Source organism: Bufo gargarizans, chromosome 4 (genome assembly GCF_014858855.1).
Source record: "Bufo gargarizans isolate SCDJY-AF-19 chromosome 4, ASM1485885v1, whole genome shotgun sequence".
NCBI lineage: Eukaryota > Metazoa > Chordata > Amphibia > Anura > Bufonidae > Bufo > Bufo gargarizans.
The window spans coordinates 435,740,892-435,766,439 of record NC_058083.1 but is presented as its reverse complement, the minus strand read 5'-3'; the positions used below and the strand labels follow the sequence as shown (position 1 = coordinate 435,766,439).

General features: G+C 46.4%; 1 protein-coding gene across 2 annotated transcripts in view; it reads right to left on the bottom strand.

Annotated features, from left to right (window-relative positions):
• Nucleotides 1–25,548, bottom strand: part of RIN2 (Ras and Rab interactor 2) — a 174,842-nt gene that overhangs the window by 64,324 nt on the left and 84,970 nt on the right. The gene's annotated exons all lie outside the window — the stretch shown is intronic.

Sequence of the window (25,548 nt, the reverse complement as noted above, 5' to 3'; positions counted from 1 at the left end):
AATCATTTTTTCAATTGGTTTTATTAAAAATGTTTAGCGGTTTTTGAGATACAAGGGTTAAAAACAGTCTGTTTGCACAGTATCACTGACTGACTGCTCCTGTGAAATTTCTGTGATCTCCTTACCCCATATACACTCATATTCTTATCAGTTATATAAGAGATTAGCTATAATGAGAGTTTTTGAGGTCAGGAGATCAAAGATAAGGCTTCACATGAGCTGTCAGCTGATGGGACTGAGAAATGATACTCTGAAACAGAGGACTGATTTTTACCCTTGTATCTCAAAAACGGCTACATTTAAAAATAAAAAAAAAGACCAATTAAAAAGGTTTTTAGCCCAAAATGAGTAAAATGCAATCATAAAAATTGGCCTGAAGGTGTCCATAGCCTTTAGTTTATGATGAGGTGTGCATGGGGATATCAAGACCAGCATAGAAAATGTCAGTCTTCATAAATTACCCCCACAGTGTCATACAGTACAGACTCGAAAGACCACTAAAGATATCGCCATGACATAAGTTTGGTGTAGGGGGTGTGTGCATTCAGGGCAGTGTGGTGGAAACCATCAAATAGTAACATTAAAAGGGTTTTTCGAGCTGTTAATACTGATGACCTATCCTGACACCCGGAATCCCCGGCAATCAGCTACTGGAGAAGACACTGGCACCCCTGTTCATGCTGCGACCGTCTTCGTGCTCACATGGCCGTACATTGTTTAACAGCTGTGCTTGGCTATCGCAGCTCAGCCCCATTCACTTCTATGAGGAGGAGTTGCTCCTAGGCCACGTGACCGATGAACGTGACATCACATGGCCTAGGGAAAGCAGTGAGAAGGCAATGTTGCTGCCTTCTCAAGCTGGTTGGGGGGGTCTCGAGTATCAGACCTGCACCGATCAGATACTGATGATCTAGTCAGAGGATAGGTCATCAATATTAACATCTCGGAAAACTCCTTTATAGAAACACTCTGGACAAAGCGGATACATAAGGGCAGAATTACTAATCCTGTCTAATAGTCAGACAATGTAAAGGTGCGCCAAATTTATCACAGTGGCGTTTGCTGCATGATATATTTGGTATATCATTATAGACTTTTTTTTTTTTTTTTTTTTTGCTTTACAACAATTATTGGTTGGCATACTTTGTGGCAACATTTTGGCGCCCGCTGGCACATGAGAAGCCATGCCGCCTATTGTCAAACATTTCTAAAGCACCTAATAAATGCGGAGCAAGGCAAATATGATGACAGCTTCTTGCTGTAAATTAAAGTGGTTTTCCCTGGGTATGAGTTAAAATGGCTGCCAGCAACCTGTCCTAGAATGGTTTCCTCCAATTGCAAAAGGGGGCAGGGCCTCACTACACACTGAACTGCCCTACAATAGATGGTAGTGATGTGACCCTACCTACGATATGCCATCATGGCTGAGCAGCCTGACAGGAAAACTCACCGATATGTGGTATATGCAAGAGTGTAATGTGTAGTTAGGCCTCATCCCCCAAAGCAGCTCTGCACGTGGAGGCAACCAGTCCTGCTCACATTCTAGGACAGGTTGTTGGCGACCATTTTAAATCATTCTCGGAGAACCCTTTATGACACCTGGGGAAGGACCATACTGGGGGGAAATGACAGAGATTTTCCCCTTAGATTTAGAATCAGCGCTGGATGTGTGGAAGTTATATAGAGGCCTGCACCTCTTCATAACTTCGGCAGATCCACCGCTATAGGCGTTAAAACCGGCGTCTAAAACGCCGGTCTTAGTAAATTACCCCCATAGTCTTGTAATTCAATGTCGATGGATTTTTATGGATCTAAATCACAGTTCTTCCTCCAGACCATGTACATGCCCTGTAAGTTTGTGTTCTTCAGATAAGGCCTCCTGCACACAAACGTGTGTCCCCCGTGGCCGTGCTGTGGCCCGCAATGCATGAACACCGACCGTGGGGCAGCCGCAGCGGATCACGACCCCGTTCACTTTAATGGGTCCACGATCCGCCTGTTCCGCAAAAAGATAGGACATATTCATAATCTTTTTGCGGAACGGAAGTAAGGAAGAAACCCCACGGAAGCACTCTGTAGTGCTTCCGTAGGGTTCCTTTCCGTGCTTCTGTTCCGCATCTCTGGATTTGCGGACCCATTGAAGTGAATGGGTCTGCATTCGTGATTCGGAATGCCCACGGAACGGCGCCCATGTATTGCTGATCCGCAAATCCGGTCCGCAATACGGCAATGGGCAGCACATGTTCGTGTGCAGGAGGCCTAAGAGTCATTACCATAAAGTGTGGGTAAATATCCTTAAAATAGCACAAGCAACACCATGGCTGTTGGCTTGGGTGTAGTCGGAGAAGAATGCATATTTGATGTAAAGTAGTGGTAGCAGAGACAGGCACATGATGCTCCGCCACACTGCTACTGACAGTATTACAGATACTGACTTGTCTTGCTCTATGTCTCCATCTAGTGGACACACAGGTCATATGCCACGGGTAAGAAAATAAATAAATGATCGCTGATATAATACCATCCTGTAACAAATATAAACTCTCTAGTAATTAATAATAACACTGGAATCATCCTTAGTATTGTTACAATATCTTTAAATCTATGCACAATTTTCATGTTCAAAAGGGAACCTGTCACATGGAGCATGGTGTCTGATCTGTGAGCAGGATATATAGCAGGGATCAGCAACCTTTGGCACTCCAGAATGCCCCATTCACTGCTTATGGGAGTTGTGAGAACAGCCAAGCGCATGCTGAGAGTTGTAGGTTTGCAACAGCTGGAGGGCAGCAGGTTGCACATCCCTGGTGTACTCTGTATTTTATTAATTCATTAATTTACATTTATGATTAGAAGGCCACTGGGCAGTCTCGCTCAACGATTGGCAGCCTTCCCTGTATGAGCATGCAAATACAGATAGCTGTCAATCGCTCGCTGGACTCCTAAGCATAGAAAGAACAAGGATTTTAATGAAAAAAATAAAATAAAAGATTTTTCAGCAAACCTGGATAGTAATCTGTTCAGTGCTCCTGCCCTATAACATGCTCACTGCGGACAAGGCTGTGTGATCAAGGTGATGGTTCCCTTTAGGAATTGCAATTTGTATATAGAGGAATCGACAGAATGTAATTTCTATGTTTTAGAATAAACCATGACCTTACAGTCAGCTCTTCTGCTCTAATCCAAAGCAGCACAATGAGGGCTTGGCCTGGGGGTTGTATGAAAGCCTGTATGGCCTTGTTCACACTTCAGTGATTTCCATCAGTGATTGTGAGGCAAAATTATAAGTGGAGCCTACTAATGGAAAGATCTGCACCTGTTCTCTGTTTTTAACCCACACCTGGTTTTGGCTCACAATAACTGATGAAAAAGACATTGACCAAATCACTGAAATGTGAACTAGGCCCAGGCCTGGAGCTCATGCGTATGAAGCTACTTCCCCCTAGAAACAATCCTTCAAGGGGGGAATACCTCCACAGATGCAGAGTCCAATGGGGTTGGCCACAATTATCTTCATGGAATCCAACAGAAAAAAACTAATCTCTAATGGATGTGCAGTAGAGCAGTGTTCCTCAACTCCAGTCCTCAGGGCCCATGTCATGTCCCACTTCTGGGTCATACTGTTGTTGCCTCATTGTCATGTATTAGTCTGCATTGCATTGTATGTAGTTTGTCCCTCTGCTCTGTCGCCTCCTTCCTGTTACATCATTCTGGTCCTTCTGTCTCTCAGATAGTAGAGCCATCATGTTTTTTTATACCACTGTAATGGATATTTACAAGGCTTTGGCTTGAATAAACCTTCATACCTTTCACATGTCCTTACAGAGGAGCTGAAGCTATCTGACCTCGTCTAAAGGTGCTAAACAGAGGGTCTTACAGATCTGGATGGCCATATCTCCTCAAAGACTCCATCTTAGACAGAAGCCTCTCTACAAAGTCAGAATAGCCCACCTGCTGGTCATGGTTTTAGAATATTCTACAAAGTGAATACCTGTGGTAAGTCCTCATACACTGACACTTATTTCAGTCCCTGACAAAAGTCTTGTCGCTTCTCTATTTTGTAGAAACGCCTGTTATTAACCTGACTTTTAAGTAATCAATTGGTGTTAGAAATAGCTCATATGAAAAGCTAAAGCCCTCCCAAATGATGTTTAATGCACTGAAATAAATTAGTTTCACTGAAAAAAGATTTATCATTTAATCAAGACAGACAGGTCAAATTTTGGCAAGACAAAAGTTTTGTCGCCTATACAGAAATTGAACAACTTTACTGCAAATCCAAAAATATGTCAGCAAATTAGGTAGTGGTGCTGTGATATCCAAATTTAATATCTTGTATGACTTCTATGAGCTTGAAGGACAGCATCCATGCGGTTTGGCAAGGATTCATACAATTTATTGATAAAGTCATCAGGAATAGCAAAGAAAACAGTCTTGCATGCCTCCCAGAGTTCATCAATATTCTTTGGTTTAGTCTTCCATGCTTCCTCTTTCATCCTACACCACATATGCTCAATGATGTCCATGTCTGGTGACTGGGCTGGCCAATCCTGGAGCATCTTGATCTTCTTCGCCTTAAGAAACTTTGATGTGGAGATGGAAGTATGCGATGGAGCACCATCCTGCTGCAGAATTTGGCCTTTTTTATGGTTGGGAATATAAGAGGTAGCTAAGATTTCTTGGTATTTTAGACTATTGATGTTGCCTTCCACCCTGCAGATCCCTCGCACACCCCCATACTGGATGTAACCCCAGACCATGATTTTGCCTCCACCAAACTTCACTGTTTTCTGGGTAAATATCGGCTCCATGCGGGTTCCAGTAGGTCTCCTGCAATATTTGCGGCGACTGTGGTCTAATTCAACAGAAGATTCATCTGAAAAATCCACCTTCTGCCACTTTTCCAGCGTCCATCCTTTTAGCAGGCTGTGGCCCTTGGCAAATGCCACATGGTTTTTCAATTGTCTTTTGTTTAGTGCTGGCTTATGGGCACTGATTCGACCATGGAGGCCATTTCGAGACAGAATCCAACAAATTGTTCTGGTTGACACAGGGACTTCAGGTGACCAGGTCTCGTGGAGCTCTGCTGCAGTGGAATATGGGCTGGCCTTGGATTTTCGAGCCAACAAACGGTCCTCTCGAGCAGTTGTCTTGCGGGGTCGGCCTGACCTGGCCTTGTCCAAAATGTCTCCAGTCTCTTCAAATCTTTTTTTATCCTAATTGATCCATTATTAGTCACAGGTGAAGCTCATATGACAAGGCGATAACACTTATGTCTTGGTAAATATTGACTCAATGGGCTTTACCAAGCTGTGAATATTAGAATACTTTTTGTCAGTTTCGTTTTGCACTGAAAGATTATTACAAAAGCTGTTGGGATTAAAATGACCCATTTCTTGTAACAAAATCTTGATTAGAAATATATTTTAGTGTCACTTCAGGTCAATTTGTACACAAGCGACAAGACTTTTGTCAGGGACTGTATATCACCTGCTTAATACTAAGGAAATCCTGAAAACATAACCGGCAAATGGGCCCTGAGGACTGGAGTTGAGGAACACAGCAGAAGAGGGCTCAGGCACCTCTATGAAAGTCCTGATATAGCTTTATTTTCAGCAAATTTACAGGAAATGCACAAGAGGCACTTTGGCAATGAAAAGACTGAAGTGTTAAAATATCCTGGGCAGTTTGTATGTCAAAATCAAGTTAACAGGTTCAGGGGTTGTCTGAATGTTTAAAACGAATGACCTGTCATCAGTGTCTGATTGGTGGGAGACAGACTCCCAGCATCCTCTGCCAATCAAGTGTTTGAAAAGCCAAATAACTTCAATGGGACTGAGCTGCAACTAGGTTATGTGACCAATGAATATTACTTCAGATGGCCTAGGAAGAGAACACGGCACTCTCTGGAGTGCTGTGGCCCCTTCAATCAGTTACTGGGTGGAGGTGCTAGTTGGACTCCAACCAATCAGATATTGATGACCTACCCTGAGGATAGGTCATCAATATTAAATTCCCAGAAAACTCTTTTAAAGGATCTGTGTCCTATCTGTAGAATGCAGCATATCGTAAAAGGTACACTGTAGGGCGCACATGAATTATATTGACTGTGTCTATGGTATTTACGGTATGTACATGCTTGCCATTAGCCACACCAAGACACTGTGCCGGAAGGAGGAAGGAATATCGGCTCTGAAATATTCCAGTTTGTATGTTCCTCATCCAGAGTTTAGGAAAACCCCATTAAATATCATCCAAACAAATTCCAATGGTTGGTGGAGACCATATCCTTATTTACTGCCACTTTTCCTCCTACTTAAATGAAGTGTAAATTGAGAAAATGTACTGACGTAAGGCTTATATACAAGTCACCTACACCGGTGGACTTGTATATAAGGACTGTCCTGTACACTGGGTTCTGTGACATGGAGCGTCGTTATTGTGAGTGTTTAGGATGCTTCCTGTATCCCACAGGCCGGCACATCCTGTATGACTTCTCATCGCTGCCGACAATTAGAAATATGCAGCTTTGGCGACACAACTCCTGGGGAAAGAATTAGAACATTAGGGAGGGTCTGGTAAACACATTAGAACTGAAAGTACCGCTCTCATGTCGTAGCCAGCTGGACCGACAGCATCAAAATGAAACCTGTTTTTAGGCATGGTAACGACGACTGTATGCCAGCTTGAAGGCAGTAAAAGTTGGTGCTAAGAAATAGATTCCTTTTGAAGTAGAAGGAGCGCAGAAGCAGCAGTTTATAGATAATAAATATATAATAATTTCTCAACCAGGGTCAGACTTGGGTTCCTTGGGCCCAGCAGAGAAAAAGAGAAAATTATTCATGGGGTCCCAACCTCCATATCACCAATAAAGGTTTTGATTCAAAGAAATAGACTGTAGAAATATATCAAACAGGTGTAAAGTAGAACTGGATTACTTGCCCATAACAACCAACTACATTCCTCCTTTCATTTTTCACAGCCCCATTGTAAAATGAAAGGCAGAATCTGATTGGTTGCTATGGACAACTAAGCCAATTCTTCTTTACAACAATTTGATAAATCTCCTAGATTGTTTCTAAAGGCAGCTCCAAATGTTGTTTTTTCTCTGGACCTTTGGGGCCCACTATGGTATCAGAGCCTGGGCCCATCAGAGGATCCTCTGGTACTTGGATGGGTCAGTCCGACACTGTTCTTAAATATGGAGAGTTGTCATGGGACCATGAACCAGACGTACAACAGAGATAGGTGGAATAAGAAGGCTTTATTGAAAATCAAGCCGTAGCTAAAGTCCAAACGGATGGCTAAACTGAAGCAGGGTCTTGCGTAGACAGAGGTCAGGAACCAGGAGGGTAGTCAGACGTAGCCAGGATCAGGAACCAACGGGGTAGTCAGACGAAGCCAGGATCGGGAACCAACGGGGTAGTCAGACGAGGCCAGGATCAGGAACCAGAAGCAGCAGCAGTCTTTGAAGCATGTGCACACAGGAGGACCAAGCAGGGAACTGAAGCCACAGACCTTCTATATATATGAGCTAGGCATCCAGCTCCTCCCAGTGGGAAGGAGGAGCCGCAGGGTGGGAGGCTACAAGAAACCCAGAAACCAAGATGGCCGCCAGCACATGTCAAACGAAGGAGAACAGTGAGAAGGTAAGACCATGACAGTACCTCCCCCTCAAGGGCCCCTCCTCCGCGGAGTAAGGAACGGTTTCAGAGGGAAGCGTGCGTGGAAGGCTCGGAGCAACGCAGGAGCATGGACATCTGTGGAGGGAACCCAGGAACGCTCCTCTGGACCATAACCACGCCAATGGACCAAAAACTGCAACCGACCGCGGACCAGGCGTGAGTCCAGGATATTGCTCACCTCATATTCCTCACGATTGCCCACTTGGACCGGACGGGGCCGAGGAACCGAGGAAGTGAAACGATTACACACCAATGGCTTCAACAGGGAGACATGAAACACGTTGGAGATCCGCATGCCAGGAGGAAGCGCAAGGGCATAGGCTACCGGGTTTACCCTGTGAAGCACTCGGAAGGGACCAACAAAGCGAGGCGCCAGCTTGGGAGTGGGCACTCGAAGGTTGAGGTTGCGGGTGGACAACCATACACGGTCTCCGACCTGGTAGGAAGGAGCGGGCGCTCGTCTGCGATTAGCCTGGAGTCTCTGGCGTTGCGCAGAGACCTCAAGGGACCTCTGGATCTGTACCCAAGAAGTACGTAGGACGGAAAGGTGATCCTCCACAGCCGGAGTATCCTGGGGAGAGAATACCTCCGGTAACACGGCAGGTTGGAACCCATAATTGGCCATGAAGGGAGACGTCCCAGAGGAAGAGTTCACCGCCGTGTTCCTGGCAAACTCAGCCCAAGGCAGGAGGTCAACCCAATTGTCTTGGTGATCGGAGACATAGCAACGAAGGAATTGCTCCAAGGCCTGATTGGATCGTTCTGCGGCCCCATTGGACTGAGGGTGGTAGGCCGAGGAGAAAGAGAGATGAATCCCCAACTGGGAGCAAAAGGCGCGCCAGAACCTGGACACAAACTGACTCCCCCGATCCGACACAATCTCCTTGGGCAAACCGTGCAACCGGAAGACCTCCCTGGCAAAAATCGAGGCCAACTCTTGTGCAGAGGGTAACTTCTTGAGAGGAACACAGTGGCACATTTTGGAAAACCGATCCACAATCATGAGAATGACCGTATGGCCTCGGGATGCAGGAAGGTCCACAATGAAATCCATCCCCAGGTGTGACCATGGACGCTCCCCGGTGGCTATGGGTTGCAAAAGGCCCAACGGAAGGTGCCGAGGGGACTTACTCTGGGCACAAACGGAGCATGCCGCTACATATGCGGCGATGTCGGAACGTAGAGAAGGCCACCAGAACAGACGTGAAACCGCCCAGGACAGCTGATTCTTTCCAGGGTGCCCCGCGGCCTTGGAGTTATGGTAGGTTCGCAACAACCGAGTGCGCAACTCCTCAGGCACAAAACATCTGCCGTTGGGTCTCCCAGAGGGAGCACCAGATTGAGCCGCCAAAATCTGCTCACCCAGAGGAGAGGTCAGGCTGGTGCGAATAGCAGCCAGGATCTGATTCGGGGGTATGACCGTAGTCGGAATCGACTCCTCCCCGGACAGCTCGGAGTACTGCTGTGATAAGGCATCCGCTCTGATGTTCTTGGAGCCGGGTAGGTAGGAGACCACGTAATTAAAACGTGACAAGAACAGAGCCCATCTGGCCTGACGTGGTGTCAATCTCTTGGCCTCAGAGAGGTAGGTCAGATTCTTGTGGTCCGTCAGGATGAGAACCGGAACCACCGAGCCCTCGAGCAAGTGCCTCCATTCTTTAAGGGCCTGCACGATGGCCAATAACTCCCTGTCACCAATCTGATAGTTGCACTCCGCGGAAGACAGTTTCCGGGAGTAAAACCCACAAGGAAGCAGAGGACCCTCTGGTGTTCTACGCTGAGACAGGAGGGCGCCTACTCCCGTCTCAGACGCGTCCACCTCGAGGACAAAAGGCAACCCAGGGTTGGGATGCGACAGAATCGGAGCCGACACAAAGGCGGACTTTAGAGCCTCAAAAGCTCGGATGGCCTCGAGCGGCCAGACCTGAGGATTACTGCCCTTCCTGGTCAGATCCGTGAGAGGCTTGGCTAGCATGGAAAAGTCCCTGATGAACTTCCGATAATAATTGGCGAAGCCCAAAAAGCGCTGCAGGGCACGAAGCCCACTGGGCTGGGGCCACTGTAAGACAGCCGAAACCTTCTCAGGATCCATGGAGAACCCCTCAGCGGAAATGATGTAACCTAAGAAGGTTACCTGGGATCGGTGAAATTCGCATTTCTCAAGCTTACCGAACAGCTTGTTCTCTCGTAAGCGTTGCAACACTCGTCTGACATCCAGAATGTGGGCCTCCATGGATGCAGAATATACCAAGATGTCATCCAAATAGACCACCACACACTGCTGCAACAGGTCACGGAAAACATCGTTGATGAATTCCTGGAAGACTGCGGGCGCATTGCACAACCCAAAGGGCATAACCAAGGATTCATAATGACCGGTCCTGGTGTTAAACGCGGTCTTCCACTCATCGCCCGCCTTGATCCTTACCAGGTTATATGCCGCCCTCAGGTCGAGTTTGGTAAAGACCGTGGCCCCTTTGAGGCGATCGAACAGCTCGGAAATCAAGGGTATCGGGTAAGCGTTCTTGATCGTGATGCGATTGAGACCCCTGTAGTCGATGCAAGGCCTCAACTCACCGCCCTTCTTTTTCACAAAGAAAAATCCAGCCCCTGCCGGGGACGAGGATTTGCGAATGTGTCCGCGTGAAAGCGCCTCCCTCACGTACTCCTCCATGGCCTCATTCTCCGCTACCGACAGTGGATAGACTTTGCCACGAGGAGGAACGGCACCAGATTGTAACTCTATGGCACAATCGTATGGGCGGTGCGGAGGTAGGGCAACCGCACGCACCTTATCGAATACATCCCGGTACTCCTCGTATTCAGGAGGCAACAGAGAGTCCGAGGAAGTACACAGCAACTTGACAGGCCCATGGATGCAACTAGCCCCACACTGCGGTGACCACGAGAGGATCTCGGCCGATCTCCAATCGAAAGTCGGATTATGCTTCTGGAGCCAGGGGTACCCCAAGACCACCGAGTAGTGTGGAGACGAAATAACCTGGAGACAGACCGACTCTCTGTGAACGGCACCAATGGCCATCCCCACTGGAAGGGTCTCCTGAGTCACGTGTGGCGGCAGAAGGGGTCTGCCGTCTATCGCCTCAAGAGCCAGTGGGGAACCTCGAGGCTGCAGAGGAATGGAATTGGCGGCGGCGAACACACTATCAATGAACAAGCCACCAGCACCAGAGTCCACCAACGCCTGGGTCGTCACCGAGCCCCCGACCCAGGAGAGGACAACAGTAATCAGTGGTTTGTCAACACGGGAAACCGGGGACGAGGAGACTCCACCCAAGATCTGCCCCCGACAGGATCTCAGGTGCGAGCGTTTCCCGGACGGTTCGGGCATGCCAACCGAAAATGCCCACCGAGACCACAGTACATGCATCGGCCCTCGCGTCTCCGGAGTACCCTCTCCCCCTCGGACAGGCGAGCAACCCCCAGCTGCATGGGTTGACCCCCAGACCAGTCATCCCCAGGAGGCGTGGGAGGAGAGGGAGGCACGGGTGGGACAGCAAACGTAGGCGCCAATCTGTTAGAAGGCCTCCGCAGGCTCTCCTTAAAGGAAGGTCTCTCCCTGAGTCTGGTGTCAATCAAAATCAGGAAAGAAATAAGGGACTCGAGCTCCACTGGTAGGTCCTTGGCTGCAATCTCATCCTTCAAGGCATCCGAGAGACCATGAGAGAAAGCAGCGACCAGAGCCTCATTATTCCAGCCCACCTCTGCTGCCAGGGTACGAAACTCAATGGCGTATTCAGCTACGGATCGTGAACCCTGTCTGATGGACATAAGGAGCTTCGCAGCAGAGGCAGCACGAGCCGGCACATCGAATACCTTCCGAAGAGAAGCAACAAAACCGGAAAACTCGGCAACCACCGGATTGTTGTTCTCCCATAAAGGGCTGGCCCAGGCCAAGGCCTTGTCCGAGAGCAGCGAGATCAAGAAGCCCACCTTTGATCTCTCAGTAGGAAAGGCATGTGGCAGCAACTCGAAATAAATGGCCACCTGGTTAAGGAAACCTCGGCACTGAGTTGGCTCTCCCCCAAAGCGCTGTGGAAGGGGGGCAGAACCGGTCATACCCCGAAACACCGCAGGTGCAGCAACAGGTGTCGGGGTAGACTCTGGCGCAACAACCGGAGCGGCAGTAGGAGCGGGCCTAGGAGCGACAACCGACCCATCGGCAACGGAAGCTAAATGAGCCGTGCGTTCAAGCAGGGTTTGTAACGCCACAGCGAACCGACCCAACAGGTGATCCTGCTGATCAAGTCTGGCAACCAGCGTAGGTAGCGAGGATGGCCCTGTACCGTCAGAATTCATGGCTTGGTCCTAATGTCATGGGACCATGAACCAGACGTACAACAGAGATAGGTGGAATAAGAAGGCTTTATTGAAAATCAAGCCGTAGCTAAAGTCCAAACGGATGGCTAAACTGAAGCAGGGTCTTGCGTAGACGGAGGTCAGGAACCAGGAGGGTAGTCAGACGTAGCCAGGATCAGGAACCAACGGGGTAGTCAGACGAAGCCAGGATCGGGAACCAACGGGGTAGTCAGACGAGGCCAGGATCAGGAACCAGAAGCAGCAGCAGTCTTTGAAGCATGTGCACACAGGAGGACCAAGCAGGGAACTGAAGCCACAGACCTTCTATATATATGAGCTAGGCATCCAGCTCCTCCCAGTGGGAAGGAGGAGCCGCAGGGTGGGAGGCTACAAGAAACCCAGAAACCAAGATGGCCGCCAGCACATGTCAAACGAAGGAGAACAGTGAGAAGGTAAGACCATGACAAGAGTATGAAGGACCACGAACGTCACAAAACGTAAGCCGGAATAACAACTACTCGCTAGGGGAGATGCAACAGGGCTGCACCAAAATCAAGGGCGTAAGCCAGTAGAGGGGACATTTTGGATTCTTACCTGACCTAACCTACTAGAGGGCGTCCAGCTGCACCAAGAACTGAACACACTGGGGAAGAGTTACTGTGGAAAATGCAATTTGTGCCAAAAAATTGGCGTGCATGCTTTCTGCCACATTTATCAAGTGTATTAGTCACCTTTCTCATCTTTTTACTCTTCGTATGACAAGGAGGTGGGCTTAGCAGAATGTAGGGGTGACTTCACATGAAAGGAGACATGAATTAAATGACCCTTTGTGGAGTAAAACTAAGTCAACTTATAGCTGGCGTCAACTAATTAGACTAGACAGATTTATCAGCATCAACCACTGTGATAAATCTGGCACAGTTTAAGACACTCTAGACTGCAATAGTAATCACTGTGCCGACTTCCTCGCAGTCTCCTTTAGTTAGTGGCAAAAAGACCAGACTTCTGAGCGGTGGACTGAATTTTGGTGCACGGAACTCATGTGACTTCAGCCTCACAGGACCACCAACGTACACTGTTGCACCAGGAGTGTCTCCCGGTCCTGACGCAGTAATGTTGGTAGCACATCTAGCTCATACAGAGGCAAGGAGCAGTGTGTAACAAGGTATTTAGTGGTTCTTTCACCTTTATTTCCTAGTAGTTGGTTGTTACACAAGTGCTCGCCTCCATAGGACTTCAACCTCTTAGTTCAGTCTAGGCCTGGAAGTGGAGGCTGGCTTATGTGACAGAAGGGCTGTATAGTTTTAAATTATACAGATACCAAGTTGTACCCATTAAAGGCATATACATATGGTACATAAAACATATAAAGGTTCTGTGTCATTTCCAATATGTCTAAAATCAGATCGAGTTACAAACCCAACCGTAAACTGCACGTGTCCTGGGTATGTTCACAATCCTGCTATTCTCATTATGCACATACCTATGTATTACCATGTATACTGCACTTTGCTCACTAATGTGGTAGCAAATCAATAACCGCATGTTTTCCACTATTACATCAGAATCTACACAAAAGAAGTGGACCTGAACAGCAGCCAACGGACGGTGGGACAAGCCTCCCTGATCAAGCTGGAAAGTATCTGTGTTCCAGTAAAAGCTCTATGTATTATATGTGATTTCACTTTCTGATCAGTTACAATCTTTTTCTATTTTCATGAAATATCAGTCCATGGTTTATCCTCTGGGATGAGGTAAAAATATTCTACACAACTATGTGCTCTAAACATCTACATGGTCTACCAGATGCTGGATTACTAATAGTGACAATGACAGTAAACAAAATTCCCTAAAGGATTGTCACCCAACTTGACACGTTTGCACTGCTATGCGGAGTTACATCATCTTGTTTCCCTTCCTCTTTTTATTAATTACTGCATATATAGTAATATTCGTAAGCCAGAAGGCTCGGTATTTATACGTTTTCTTCCAAGCTTACTACACTTTCATGCACCCCTGCTAACATATAAAGACAATTTTTTTTAATTGAATTTACTATGTGATAAAAATCAACCATTTGTCCTCTGCAGCCTGCATGTGTTTGCATACATTGCAGGCTGCTCAGTTTTATTCAGAGTGAAGTCCATCAGGCAAGCTCTCTGACAGCTCACTCTGTAGTACAGGGATGAGCAACCTTCAGCATTCTAGCTGTTGTGAAACTACAACTCCCAAGCATGGTCCTTTCACTTCTGTGGGAGAACAGCCAACCAATTGTACCGGAGGAGTGCCGGAGATTGCTGACCCCCTGCTCTAGCATCGTTCTTTTAAGATTACAACAGAATAAAATAAAAAACTTATATCAAAAAGATGTCAGCTATAAAAGATCAGGAGGAGGGATGCTACAGACCAAGCCATCCAAGCTTGTCTGATGGATTTCTCTCTGAAAAGGACTGAGCAGCCTGCAATGTATGTGAACACATGCAGGCTGCAGAAGACAAATGCTTGAACATTTTAAATTTAATTCCAAAGAAAATGATTTTTTCAAATAAACCAGAGCACAAACTGTGGCCTCTTCAAACAGCTGATAAGCAGATGTGCCGGCTATCAGACCATCCATCAATCTGGGATAGGCCATCAATATCAAAATCCTGGGGAAAGCCGTTAAAATGACCCTAAATTAGTAGTCCTTCAAGGACCGAATCCAGGAATTTATATTCTCAGATATCGTTTCACATTTTAGAGGGAAATGCTCTTTGTCAGATTGTCTCATCTGTACTTTTACACCTGAGGGCCAAGATCTGATCACTGCCACTTGGCAAAAATATCTTCATTGTTATGGAAATGAAAGTCAAACCATACTTAATAAACATCCAATGCCCTCCCCCACCCTTCCTGTCTCATCTCTCCCACTGTTCTGTGTTATAACAATGGAAAGAAGTAGACGTCAAATGTAGGAACACAGCGTTTACCAAAATGTAACATAGGGGTGCATTATTATGTGATAATATACCTGTGGTGAGAATGCCAGATTTATGGTTCTGGTTGCTTTCTCATTGATATTTTTCAATTCTATATTCAAGGTACCCATGCCATTAGTGAGTTAAATGGCTTTCAAATGTATGACATATCCAGAGGATATGTATATAATATAAGGATAGGTACCTCTGGGACCCGCATCATGTCCAGAACGGTGGTTCCCTGTCCAGCCTGGTGTCGGGGCCACTGTCGGTGGAGAGCTCGACAGGCATGTGCACCACTTTCCATTCGCTGTTAGGAAACATGTTTGTCTGTAGTTGGAACATCCATAGAAGAGAATGGAAAGAGCCACGTATGTGTGGCCACCTCCCCATACATAGCAGTTTTGGCACCAGACAGGAAAGCGTGTCATGAGAAAGAACCTGCATTTCTTATGGACAGGTCATAAATGTCTAAGATGAGAATACCCCTTGAAGTGGGCACCTCTTAAGCTTTTTGAACCAGATCATCTTGGCGAGGGATCAAGTTCTTTTAAATCATTAGATGGTTCGCCATGGAAATTAATGGGGTGTCCATGTATGCATGAATGTGTCAGGTACAGACCATCAATATACTATATAATCAAAATCAGAAGATTTCTTCAGACAATGCAGCTGTAGAAATCTGCCGGAGCAATTGTTTCTTTGGCTCCCATATTCAGCACCGTGTAAGATTTTTTATTATTTTGTATTTGTGTTTTTTTATTTCACTTTGTATATATTCACATCTATTGTAATGTTTCAGCTTTTGACCTTTAGTTTTAAAGATACATTCCTCTCCAAACCAGTTAGGGCTAGTTAGTGATATCAAGATAGGGTCCAACTGGTCAAACACAATTAACATATCAAAAGGCAACAAAATCAATTGTCTCTTAGTCAATAAAGTCGTACACATTCAGGAAAGCGGTGGAAACTGCTAGAAGCTTTAACTTCTAGTTTCTTCCATCAGTCATGCCAGGAATTACCTGGAAAGTGCTAGAAAGCTAACATAAACAACCAATCATGACCTGCTAAGGTATATCATAGTAGGTTTTTTGGAACTAACTCTTAAACATATAAATAGTCAGAGGCAAGGAAGGGGACAGCAAGGAGGAGAAGAGGAAGAAGAGACTGAAGGTACTAGAGGGAAACAACCAAGAGGACACAAGGGAGTCCATCACCTAGAAGTTCCAAGACCAAGGCCTTTTGCACAACACCACTCTGCTCCAACAAAGTCAGAAGGGGGAAAGCGCTACCAAATCCAGAAAGGAGAGATATACTATATATCTTTGTTCCTTGAAGGTCAAAGGCCGCAGACAATTGTGTTGTGTTGTTCGGTGTGGCTCTTTTGATTAGGGGGTATTAGTGTCTTCTTCTCACTGTATTGTAGTAGTGTGCTTATTTCTGTGTGTATTTAAGGTGGTGGCCTTTTGTAACAAGTGATTTTCTCATTATATAAATATTTGTCATAAAATACTATTTTTTGGTCGGTTATTTCTTTGCCACATCATCCCAGAACTTCTACCAAATATTCATAGTAATAATTTCTTACAACCGGTGTGCCGACTGTAATAGTTGCCATACGGCTCAATTACTTGCACTGAATATGAAAACCTAGAAGACTGGGGAGAAGATTAGTATTGTCTGGATTTCTTTAGTAACTGTCTGGATTTCTGCACACAATTCACTGGTATGGTATCTAGTTATGTGAAATATTTCTGTCACCACTTTTATGGTGTCCCATCTGAAGGCTGCAAAAACCCTTAGTAAAACGCTGGGTCAATTACTTGACCCAGTGGTTGTTCCAAAATCTGTACTGAGCAGCTCCAGCGCTGGAGACCACTCAATACAGAGCAATCGCTAAGGAGTTCTAATACTGTGAATCAGTTGGGGGGGGGGGGGGTTCATGGATTGTCAAATTGCGTCAAGAAGGGACATGTTCTTGGCATGGTTTCAATCACATGCATGCCAACTTGCCCCACTGTCTAAGGTTAAAACCATGGGCAGATCCACGGAATGCCAAATAAAAAATTGTGCTTGGGTCAGCCTTAGATTTTCTAGTGGAAAAATCTGCCATGTGAACGTACCCTAAGACAGACATCTGACAGACTTCTGGGGATGTCACATGTTGCCTACCTTTTGGACAGATGTCAGGCGCATTATATCCAAATTCACAGGACACCCCTTACCAGCCTCACCTGCCCTGTCTCTGTGATATAGCCATCTTATCGAAGAGAAAGTCCATGGTCAGACATTTGTTTAACATGGCGTGTGTGGATTCATTCCTGTCCTACAGCGTCAGACAAAAGTACGGACCAAAAGTGGTTCATGAGAATACAAGAGGTAATGCAGATGGTGGATCGCATGGTATCGATGCACAACACATAGGCATAGGCGTGATCCAACAGAACCAGGTACTGCAGGTTCACCCTTTAAGACTCCACAGAATACAAGGAGATTATGGAGAGGTCACAAGCCATGAATAGCTCATACAACCTGCCCGTCCTGTTCCCTCATGTTGCTGTTTTTCATTTGCACTGAAATATTTTCTTCAATGATATCACCCTACATTTTTCAAGGAAATCACTGCAACGGACTAAATTCCTGGGTCCTTGCATATTGCTATACACATGGGAGGGGAAGGAGGAGAGTCTCTCTTATGGTTATATAAGAGACCTTTCTGTTGTTTGCACATAATATTAAACTGCTGACATATTCAAGGAAGTTGTCCTAATAACTGTGCATGTGCATAGCGAGATCCTGTTATCATCTACTGGGTAAATAATAATTGTTAACAATTAGTCATCAGGACGTTTTCCGTTTACTCAGCAGCCGTGCAATGGGCTCAGCCCAAAGCCATTTTCTATTGTGTCTGAGAAAATGGATCCGACCCCATTGACTTGCATTGTGGGTCATGCCGGCATGCTGTGGTTTGCTCTCCGGTATGGGAATGCAACCAAACGGAACGGAATGCACTTTGGAGCATTCCGTCCTGTTCAGTTTTGTCCCCATTGACAATGAATGGGGACAAAACGGAAGAGTTTTTCTCCGGTACGGAGATCCTATGACAGATCTCAATACCGGAAAATGTAAACGCAAGTGTGAAAGTAGCCTTATGATTGCCCACTACTCACTACATACTAAATAATTTACAGTAGGGCTGAAAAGATTAATCGATTGAATCGAGTAATTCGACACAAAAAAATCCTCAATGCAAATTGTTTGCATCGAGGATTCGTTTGTGTCATGTGACCACGGAGTGGGAGTGAAGCGCTTGCTATTACCGCTCCGTGGTCACCTGCAATGTCCTTTGACAGCCTGTGTACTCCAATCATGGCAGGGTCTCCCTCTCGCCTTCAAGTACAATGTTCAGTACCAGAGAGTAGGCAGTTACACGGACACCTAGGCTGTAGTCCGCACAGTGCAGGAAGTGCGCAGGATACTTCAGGCTCACAGCAAGGACCCGGCGCGGGTAATTGAAAACTGCATCTCAGAGCAAGTCAGGCGGCCAGTGACACCAGCTCAGTGTTCCTCCTCCATTGCTGCCCGTGCCCGAGATGAAGAGCAGAAAACGTGCCCTGATGCAGCCAGAAGAGTGCGGGTCTGGTTAGACACGTCTCAGCTTAAGAGGAAATGCCACCAGGTGACTAGCGCGTTCATATACGACAATGTGAAAAGGGATGTTGCTGTTCATGGCTGGTTAGGTCTGGTTGTAATGTACCAGCGGGGCCACTAGGCTGGCATGTATGTGTAGTGAAGGAAGGTGGCACCATCCTGTGGAGGAGACCGGTGCTCAAGCTGAGAGCCATGGTGTCTGGACCCATGCGCTCTGCTTGCAAGTCACAGGCTGCTAAGCTGGTCTTCTGGAGATGGCAAGCAATATGGCGACCTGTGTGTATGACAAGTACAGTCTTGCATGTGGTACTCTCCACTCAGCATTTTCCATGCGCTGTCCTTGGTGCCCTATTATTTCTGGTCAGTAGTTGTAGAGATGCCCAGTATTATGGTGTACCAGCTAGATGTGCCCTACCTGAGGGCAGCAGAATGTAGTAACCCTGCACCTCAACCCGAATCTTAGATGGCAGCATATAAGGCCAGGCAGCCACCAGTGAGCGTGTGTCTGTGACAGGTCCCGTGCTGACCTCCCCTCCTCTCACAGGATTGCACTGTATTAAGGTACATTCACACCATCGGATTTATGGGTCCACTAATTGCGGAACAGGTTCGGACCCATTTATTTTAATGGGGCAGCAAAAAATGCAGATAGCACACCGTGTGCTGTCCACATCCATAGTTCCGTTACATGGCCCAGCCAAAAATATAGAGCATGTCCTATTCTTATTCGCAATTGCGGACAAGAATAGGCATTTCTATCATCGGGTTGACCGTGTGCGTATGCAGAACGGACAAGGCCGGTATCCCTGTTTGCGGACCTGTTTTGGTCTTGTGAATGTACCGGTATACTGAAGGCACTGAGTGAAGGATAGTGAAGCTGATGGCACTGGTGGAAACTGATGCACTTGGGCTGATCGCACAGGGGGGAACGAAGGGTGTTGGGGACTGATGGCAGGGGGGTCTGATGAGTTTTTATAAAGGAAAACAGTCTATTAATTCATTTTTTCTTATTAGAGTACTCGATTAATCGTAAAAAATAATCGATAGAATACTCGATTTCTAAAATAATCTTTTACTGCAGTCCTAATTTACAGCCTAATGTAATTCCCTGGCATACCCAATACAGTGGCTCCTGAGATCTTCTATTTTAGAATATGTTACTGCTGCAGCAGCATTATGCATAAAGCAATCTTTAGTTTCTTCACATACCACTGTTTTTCCTTGAGTTTTCCCTTAGTTACAGCTGTTTAAACATTTACAATTTGAGGACCTTCTCAAGGTGGCTCCTCTGCCAGTTCTCTGAGGCCAAAACTGCTTTCCCTCACTTCCCATATACACTTATTGTGCCAGCAGCTCCCTGCCAACCAATGAGAATTGATTACTGAGAGACACGCCTCCTCACTTTGAAGCCTAATGCAGGCATGCAGTGTGAAGGACCGCCCCCCAGTCTTCCTGTCTTCTTAACTAGAGACAGACAAGCCATAGCAACATAGCAAGGGAGCAGTGGAAAGGGACAGTGGACATTAATTAGGGGATGCCGCACAATGCCTTGTTGTGTATGGGATGCCTTAGTGGTGCATGTGGACCGCGCCGACATCCTCCATTGTATGCATTTTTTGCTGGGGATAGTCGTCTGCTGCGGTCCACATGCGGTGGGACTGCTCCCCCAATGTAAAACACGCTACAGTGTTCGAGGTTTGAGCAGTTCCTCCATATTTGCCGCGATATTTTTTTTTTTTGATTTTTTTTTTTTTGATATGCAGTGTATGTGCCTTTACTTGGCACTTAAGCACTTTTGCACCTGGTAACCTCCATCACATGGTCTGATATGGGTGTGGCTCACAGTCTGGCTTTGTTCACATTGCATTAGTTGTCCTGCTATGCGGCTGTGTGGAAGCTTGGCTGTGAGCTGGATTACATCACCTTCAGACCTTGTTCACACCATAGGTAGCTTAGTGGTAGGACCCCTTGCCATGCTGAGGACCGTGACGTGGTGCATGATGGGCTCTGATATCTTCCTGACAGGAATATGTTGGCAAAAGTCTCAGCTTTTAATATCTACTTGTATGACTAGCCAGTATAGTCAGTGGTATATCCGTTTGGTGCAATGTTTTTGTGATATATGTCCCGATACCGATCCCGGTATCGGGACCGATACCAGACATTTGCACGAGTACTTGTACTCGTGCAAATGTTGCCGATACCACTGCCGATACCTGATGGCCGTTCAGCGGCAGGTCCCGTGTCCCAGATGATCAGCGGTGGATATGGTGTTCCGTGAAATTTCCCTACCCTCGTCACTTCCTCTTGTGACCCGGCCGCACCGGACATGACGTTCCCAGCTTTGGAAGGAGGTGTGCCGCACCGGGCAGGCGCACAACGACGGGGTAGGGAAATTTTACACTAGAGTTGGGGAGAAGGGGCCACCTAATACACTTGCGCCTTACCTCTCAGCTGGCTCCAGATAAACAACGGCGGCTGGTCCCGTGTCTGCTTCCGTGCGGCGGCGCTCCCAGCCGATCAGCGTGGGACTTCTGTGCAGGGGCTCCCAAGTCCCATGTGGTTGCCTAGCACTGGGAGGAAGTTAAAGCCACTTCCTCTCAGTATTCTGGTCCTTCCGCATGGGAAGGATTACAGCAGGCCAGGTCGGTATGGTGCATGAAATGGAGGAGAAATTCTGTTAATTTCTCTCCATTTCATGTTCAAACAGTGAATATAAAATAAGGTGGGGGGGGGGGGGAATGGGCATATAATAGTGATTCCCAACCAGTGTGCCTCCAGCTGTTGCAAAACTACACCTCCCAGCATGCCCGGACAGCCAAAGGCTGTCCGGTCATGCTGGGAGTTGTAGTTTTGCAACATCTGGAGGCACATTGGTTGGGAAACACTGTTTATATGCCCATTTATTAATTTATTAACCCTTGTACAAAGGAAAAGTAAAGCAGTTGTCCATAGCAACCAAATTCCAGCTTTAATTTTTTTCATTGCTATCAGCAACTGCGCCGCTTTTTCTTTGTACAAGGTTTGATAAATCTCCCCTATGACTAAATTAAATTGAAATTTGCTGTAAAAACATTAACACACCATAATTGGTATCGGTGAGTACTTAAAGGGCTTCCGTCACCCCACTAAACCTTTTTTTTTTGCTTACTTATAATCCCCACACTGCGATTTATGGCTACATGATCAAATTAATCATTTTGGTCCTGTAGATTTAGTTTAAAACAAGCTTTTAAAATATGCTAATTACCTTGCTACCAGCAAGTAGGGCGGCTACTTGCTGGTAGCAGCCGCATCCTCCGATCGTAAAGACGCCCCCTCCACATTGTGATTGACAGGGCCAGGGAACGGGATCGTTCTCTGCTGGCTCTGCCTGTTTGCATTCAAAATCTTGCGCCTGCGCCACGGCCGCTCGCTCGGCCGCTCTATCCTCAATGCGCCTGCGCCGATGACGTCACATCTACACCCGGCGCAGGCGCATTGAGGATGGAGCGGCCGCCTCTCAGTGCTCCTGCGCCAATTGAAGACAGGTACGGCCGCGGCGCAGGCGCAAGATTTTAAATGCAAACAGGCAGGGCCAGCAGAGAACGATTCCGTTCCCTGGCCCTGTCAATCACAATGTGGAGGGAGCGTCTTTACGATCGGAGGATGCGGCTGCTACCAGCAAGTAGCCGCCCTACTTGCTGGTAGCAAGGTAATTAGCATATTTTAAAAGCTTGTTTTAAACTAAATCTACAGGACCAAAATAATTAATTTGATCATGTAGCCAAATATCGCAGTGTAGGGATTATAAGTAAGCAAAAAAAAAAAAAAAAAAGTTTCGTGGGGTGACAGAAGCCCTTTAAATAAAAGTATCGGTACTCGGTCTTAAAAAAATGGTATCGGGACATCCCTTACATTAATGAAAGCTGTTATTATAAGGTAATTACAGATCTTTTGACAATCATTGACAGACTAACTCAGTTATACATGCCTATGCCTAGCTCTAATAAACTAGCAAATAAAAAAAATATATGACAGTTACCCTTTAAAGGGAATGCATCATCAGAAAATCACCTACTGCTTAAATCCCATTTTATGTTAAACACATTTTTAAAATTTACTGGTGATTTTTTAATTGTCCATGTCATCTTTATGTAAAATAAATTGCACAAATCTTGCAGTTTTCACACAGACCACTAGGCTCAATAACATGCTCAGATTTTCTGATACAGGTAACTTTTCAGTAGTTATCTCATTATCATCACTGGCAGGATAACAATGACAAATATCACCTATATATTCAGATAACACAGGATCCACCAATAATATGCCCAGATTTCCAGTTCTGTACAGGTAACTTTTCAGTAGTTATCTTATTATCATCACAGGCAGGATAACAATGACAGATATCAACTATCTACACAGATAACACAGGATCCACCATTCACAGCTTATCTACTCCCTCCTGATCGCTGCACAGGTCACACAGCATGATAAAAAAAACTCTCCCACAAAAGTCAATGAGGTCCTCTCCTGTCCACTGTCTATGGCCCATGTGGCTGCTCTCAAAGAACAGGAAGTCTTGACATATTTTAGGACTAGTGGCCAGTATGAAAACTGCAGTATTTTAGGATATAAATAGTCGCATAAAAATTTTAATAAAAAACAAAAAACAAATCCTATTATATGTTTACCATAAAAACTTGATCATTTTCTGATGACAAATTCCCTTTAAAGGGAGCTAAGAAAGGTGATGCCCTAATAATGTGTACTTAGTGGCTACATTTTTTCCCAGTACAAGGTTTGCCAGATAAGAAGCTCAGCTGTCAGCAGCCCTGAAAGTTTTTTGTGCTTTTGCTTAAAGGGCATCTTTCATCAGATTTGTACCTATGTCACTGGCTGACCTGTTACATGTGCGCTTGTGCTGAAGGCATCTGTGTTGGTCCCATGTTCTTATGTGCCCGCATTGCTGAGAAAAAATAAGTTTTAACATCTGTAAATGAGCCTTCAGCTGCCAAGCGGACATGTAACAGGTAAGCCAGTTTCACAGGTACAAATCTGCGTGCTGACAAATGCCCTTTAATTGCACCCACTAGTTCGTTGTACCTTGATAGATACCTTAAAGGGGTTGTCCCATGAAAAATATTCTACAGTTTTCAAACCAGCACCTGGATGTGATTACTTTTGTAATTAAAAATTTTGCATAGCTGCTGAGTTATTCAATAAAATGTATCTGTATATCGCCCCCTGTTTGTTTTTTTTGTTATTTCTTTGTCCTTCTTACTGATATGGTCACACATGCTGTTTCATCTTTCAACTGCCTCCTTGATAGGGAGAGAGCTGAGGCCCGCCCCCTGAGCAGCAGCAGAAAAGACACGCCCCCTGAGCTGCAGCAGAAAAGACACGCCCCCTGAGCTGCAGCAGAAAAGATACTCCCCTTGAGCTGCCAGCTTGATATAAATCTAGCAGAGCAATGAATGGGGAGATCTCTGGATCCATGTCTTTAATATTGATTGGACCCTGGGCAAAATTTTACTTGGGCCCCCTGGATCCCGCCTTCCCACACCTTAGCAGGCAATCACACCCTCCACCACAACACACACACAAAAAATCCACACATCTGGTAGAGTACAGTGAATGACTGTAAATACTTCCAGTTCTGAAGACTCCAGCGGCTCTGGATAAGTGCTCTGGGCAGCTGGGCTCAAGCTGGAAGTGGGCACTGCTCTGCAGGAAGGAGACCAGGGCTCGGCTCACCCTAGTGTTACAGTGCACCCCAGCACCCCACAGTATGCAGTATAGCACCCTATAGTATGCAGCACCACACAGTATGCAGTATAGCACCCCACACTATACAGTACCCCACAGTATATAGTAGAGCAGTATAGCAGCCCACAGTATACAACACCTCACTGTATACAGCACCCCAAACTATACACGATACAGCCCCTCACACTATACAGTACAGCAGTATAGCACTCCACACTATACCGAACCCACAGTATACAGACCCCCACAGTATACAGTACAGCAGTATAGCACTCCACACTATACAGGCCCCCCCCACACTATAGAGCCCCCCCCCCACAGTATACAGGCCCCCACACAATATACAACCCCCACAGTATACAGGACCCCACACAGTATACAGCCCCCCACACAGTATACAGACCCCCCACACCGTATACAGCCCACCACACAGTATACAGCCCACCACACAGTATACAGCCCACCACACAGTATAAGGCCCCCCACACAGTATACAGGCCCCCACACAGTATACAGCCCCCCCCACACAGTATAAGGCCCCCACACAGTATACAGCCCCCCCACACAGTATACAGCCCCCCCACACAGTATACAGCCCCCCCACACAGTATACAGGCCCCCCACAGTATAAGGCCCCCCCACAGTATACAGGCCCCCCCACAGTATACAGCCCACCACACAGTATAACGTCCCACACAATATACAGCCCCCCACAGTATACAGGCCCCCACACAATATACAGCACCCCACTATACAGTAGTTTACAGTATATTAACATAACAGCCCCTGTCCCCTTTTTCTGATGTAATCTTCACACAAAAAAGCTCCACAGTTAACTTCTGCAACACTCCTGCTAGGACCTGTGATGACCTCATAGCCATGTGACCAGTAATTGCTAGGTTACTGGTCACATGGTGATGATGTCATCTAAGGTCCTAGATCACAACGTTAAAGTACACAGACAGCTTGACACCCGGGGCAGTAGCTAGAAGGGCTCAAGAGGCAGCTGCCTTGGGCCCCCCAGGAGCAACTGGGCCTGGGGCAGCTGCCCCTTTTGCCCCTTGGTAAAGACGGCCCTGATGTGGGGTACAGGGCTGGTTCTAGCTTTGTATGATTTTCATTTTTAACATTAGTCATGGGATAACCCCTTTAATAGAAACAGAACTGATGACAGGTAGAACAAC